The sequence below is a fragment of the Rhinopithecus roxellana genome, chromosome 1, assembly GCF_007565055.1.
Source record: "Rhinopithecus roxellana isolate Shanxi Qingling chromosome 1, ASM756505v1, whole genome shotgun sequence".
Lineage (NCBI taxonomy): Eukaryota > Metazoa > Chordata > Mammalia > Primates > Cercopithecidae > Rhinopithecus > Rhinopithecus roxellana.
Genome location: NC_044549.1, coordinates 23,839,924 through 23,844,868, shown reverse-complemented (window position 1 = coordinate 23,844,868; position 4,945 = coordinate 23,839,924). Strand labels below are relative to the sequence as shown.

The window sequence follows — 4,945 nt, the reverse complement described above, 5'->3', positions numbered from 1 at the left end:
GAGTGCGGTGGCCGGATCTCGGCTCACTGCAAGCTCCGCCTCTCGGGTTTACGCCATTCTCCTGCCTCAGCCTCCCGAGTAGCTGGGACCACAGGCGCCCGCCACCTCGCCCGGCTAGTTTTTTTGTATTCTTTAGTAGAGACGGGGGCGGGGCGGGGGGGGGGGAGGGTTTCACCGTATTAGCCAGGATGGTCTCGATCTCCTGACCTCGTGATCCGCCAGTCTCGGCCTCCCAAAGTGCTGGGATTACAGGCTTGAGCCACCGTGCCCGGCCTCTGAATTTGTTTATTGTATGTTTGAACTGCCTTTACATTAAACTTTTAAAAAATATTTTATTTTAGGTAAATCTTTAATAATTTCATACGTTTTAAAGGTATATTTCAAATGATTTTATTTTAGTAGATATACTTATTTTTTGAAACTTATATATCTTAGCTTGCTTTAGGTGTTCTGTGTTTTGATTTTTTAAAAAAGTCTTTCCGTTTTTATTTTTTAAATTTCTATCTTTTTCTACAAGTCACCTTGTTTTAATTTTATCTTTTTACTCAACTCTGCAATTGGAGATAAATAATTGGTTTTAGATTTTCCTATTATTGTTAGTCATTTAAACAACGAAAGTGCTAATAGCTACCATATTTCTCAAATACATAAAAAAATACAAAACGTATTGTATTTACATGTCTTATCTCCTTTTTTCAATTTGTTTTTTATGCTCCGATAGTTTTTGCTTAGTCTTTTAGATCCAAAATACTGTCGTTGTTGCTGTTATTATATCACTTAAACATCATTCAAAAAATTATAACTTTCAATATGTTAAATTAAACTTAAATTTTATTTTGTATCATTTTTTATTTTTTTAAATCCAAATATTCTAAAACAGCATTTATTCACACAATTTCCTCTGCAATTAAGAATTCTTTTCTTAAAATTAAAGATCAGTCACATTTTTCATATGTTGAAATTCCATTGACAGCATGTAGGGCATAAATTGATCTCAAATAGCTATTAAAATTTATTATGTAATATAATTTTGAAGGATATATATTTTATCTTCTATGGATAATACTAAAGTTTTTATTAGTGTTATCCATGTTATGTAACAACTGCATTTATGAAACAGATTGAGTTTAAAGCCGGTTATGGTTTGAATGTATCTCCCAAAAAGCATGTATTGGAAACTTAATCTCCAGTGTGATAATGTTGGAAGTGGAGGCTACTAAGTGGTGTTTAGGTCATGATGGCCACCCTTACGAATGAATTAATGCTGATTATAAAAGGGCTTGAGGTTGTGATTTTGATATCTTGACCTTTTGCCTTCTCTCACGAGATGATGCAGCAAGCCCTCATAGGTGTCAGTCTTTTGATCTTGGGCTTCCCAGCCTCCAGAATGCTAATAAATACATTTCTGTTGATTATAAATTACCCAGTCTCAGGTATTCTTTTAAAGCAGCACAGAAAAGACTAAGATAATCACACTGCAATATTATTTACAGAGATACATTTTGACCGGGTTTAATTATCCTAGTTTGAAAAATTAATATTAAAAAATCTTAGCAACGAATTTCTGTATTTTATGATTGACAGTGTTATTCAATAATTACACACTGCACTTTCTATGAGGATGCATAAGAATCCTTTTTTCCTTGATTTCAATAACAGAGTGGTAATTCTGGGTGATATTTTAGATATATTATTACATTGCTATCAAATTCCCAATCATGAAACTCTTTCTCTGAGTTACTTGAATTTTGCAGTCAAGTTTATGATAGCATGTGACATTTTCTTGTCCTAAAATTTTTTTATCCTTATTTCCTTTTTTCAAAATTTATTTACGTAAGATGCCAAATTTCTCACTTAATAATTTTTGTCATTTTGTCTGTGGTTTACACATAAACTTGTAGATAAACCTAATTTAGGACTAAGACAAAGTTTAAATTAATAGCAATACATATAAATAGATAGAAATGCAAGCCATATGAAATTAAGTATAAAATAAGATGTTAAGTGACACCGAAATGGGATAGATCAGACTGTTCAAGTGGTTAGAAAAGACTTCATGAAGGAAGTAGGTTTTAAGCTTGAATTTGAGTGGATTACAAGCTTTTTATAGAAAGAAGAGTGGGAAGAGTACTTTTGCATTAGAAAAAAAAAAAAAATCCATGGAAAAGACAAAGCTGGAAAGGCACATTTGAGGACTGAATAGATCATTCTAGTGTGACAAAATTTCCTGTAAGTGAAGAGAGTTATAAAGTTAAAACAGGCATTGGGACAAGAAAATGTGAAGATCAATTAATAGCTACGAACTTTACCCTGCTGGCACATGGGTGTCATTGATAGTTGATGGAAGGGAAGTTAACATTAATAAAACTATTATTAGTTTCAAAAAATTACTGGCAATAACTTGTGGAATTCATTGGAAACGAAAAGAGATAAGGAGAGCCATTAGGAAACTATTGTAATAGTTCAGTCATAATATGTCACACAGAATACAGATGTTTAACAAATGGTCATTAAATAAATTAATGGCTGAAATAACAATTGAGTAAATTAGAGGAAAAGGGAAATTCAATTTACTAAAATGGATGTGAAAATAATGATGAAATATAATTGTAAAAACAATAATGATAAAAAATGATATTTTAACAGAATTGTAAACCAATTTCAAAAGAAAATGTAAAAAAGATTAGAAATTTGAATAGCTGAATTTCTCAGCACTGAAAATCTTAGTACTCTACAAAACTGAGAAGGCAAGAAGAGTAATACCTTTACTAAAAACGACTGTTTTGATTTTTAGTAAGAATGAATTGAAGGTGAAAAAATTCTAGGTCGAAATTTTAAAGTTATATTTGGAATGCAAGATTATAAGCCAAAGAGTTTGTTTGTTTCACTTACTGATTTATATCAAACACTTAGAAAAGTGCATGGTAGAGTAAGCACTTGATACATATTTCTTAAATGGATTTTAAGATTTTAAATGTTTAGGCAAATGTGATTGAAGGTTATAAGAGATACTGTGTCTGCTGATAGTTATGTACATTATATTTAGCAAAACAATATTAAAGGAGCTGCTGGAGGTGTACATAAAATAATATGGTAATACTGTTTCATAGCATGCATTTTTAAACATGCTTTTTAGCTGGAATTTACTACAGCCTTATTGGATTATCTTTTCAAATATTCTCAATAATATATGAGTAGAGATTGCGCTCACCATCAACCATAACTTAAAACACTCCATGGATTTATATAAAAATTGACTTTATATCTGTACTTTATTGGGAGGTTGTGGTATGTTTTGTGTGAAACTCTTCCTTCTAGATTAAAAATATTTTAGTATATCTTATGTCATATATTATTTTCTTAGAAGCGTGATATAAACAGAAAAGAGATTAAGAGCAAACAGTTGTTAAAGTTGCATAAAAGGTTTCTCTTCCTACCATTGTTAAATAAAATTAGTTCATTGACTGCATTAGTTCTTTTTAGTGTTTACTATATTACTGAAAAAATTGATATAGGCGCTAATAGTATTATAGTTGTTTGGAGATGTGTGAAACAAAAGCAGAAAGTAAAAGGGATAATTTTATTTCATCAAAAATTATAAATATGAGCAAATCTTCTTTTCTTGCTCATTATCATAATAACCTACATCTGATTTGTGAAATATTCATGAGGTTTTTAAATTACGATGATTTTATGTTTATACTCTTTGAAAGTAGAAAGAAAGTCAAGTGATGATCTGATACTGCTACCATTGTATTAGCAATGTAAATTTTAAATTACATACTAACTTATTTCCCATGATATTTTATTGATTTTTTGTTTGTTTTTGGTTCCATTTCAATTGATCAAATGAGTTAAAACTTACAGTATTGAGATTTCTCAGTGATATTTTCATCAATATTAGACAAAATTCAAATGGTACAATTTCTTCTTGCCTAAATAAAAGCATTCATTTTATGAGGTAGTTGTCTCTACTTTTTTGCATAGACTGGTTTCTTACACAATTTATTGTTTAATATAGCTATGTAAGTACAAAAGTGATGTTTTAAAAGTCTCACATCCCATTTATAGTAATCAACATTTTTATTTTTTATGTTTTAAATTTAATTTTAATATTGAAAAAATAAAACTGGGGAGAGTAGGAACGCAGTCCTGCACCACCACCACAAATTGTGCATTGGAATTTCCCACATTTGGGGAAATCATAGGGGTCAGCACACCCAGAGTTCAATGGATAAGCCTCACCCTGGAAAAACCACCTTCATAATTATGGTATCTCCGTTTCCAGATAAGTATAATAATCAACATTTTAATTAATAACTTGCCTAAGTCATTATAGAGCCTAGAAACAACAGCGAAATAAGAAAGAAAGAAAGAAAGAAAGAAAGAAAGAAAGAAAGAAAGAAAGAAAGAAAGAAAGAAAGAAAGAAAGAAAGAAAGAAGGAAAGAAAGAAGGAAAGAAAGAAGGAAAGAAAGAAGGAAAGAAAGAAAGAAAGAAAGAAAGAAAGAAAGAAAGAAAGAAAGAAAGAAAGAAAGAAAGAAAGAAAGAAAGAAAGAAAGAAAGAAAGAAAGAAAGAAAGGAAAGAAAATTTAAAAATTGAAAGAAGATGCACTATCAATTGAACTTAATATCAAATAAATACTTATCCTATTATATCAGCATGACCTTACTCTTTCTAAAGCTCCTAATTGCATAAGCCACATAATAATTATTCCCACTATGCATAAGAACTTTTTGCAATGGTGTGAATCTATGAATTGTTTCATGGCCCAAAACAAAAAAGAAATTGTCCAGAGGAAGGCAAACACTATGTGGCCTTCAGATTCTGAGGAAAATTAATTCAGGATCATGTTAGCTTCCATAAAATATATCCAGAAGTCTGAATTGCTAACCCTCTTAACCATCATTTCTTAACCCTTAAATTGTTCTTCTACTTTTCAGTGT

General features: G+C 30.5%; 1 non-coding gene across 1 annotated transcript; it reads right to left on the bottom strand.

Annotated features, from left to right (window-relative positions):
- Positions 1–4,133: 4,133 nt before the first annotated feature.
- On the bottom strand, positions 4,134–4,296 carry LOC115892280. The gene has a single exon (XR_004052178.1). It is a non-coding gene; the product is annotated as a U1 spliceosomal RNA (small nuclear RNA).
- Positions 4,297–4,945: the final 649 nt, after the last annotated feature.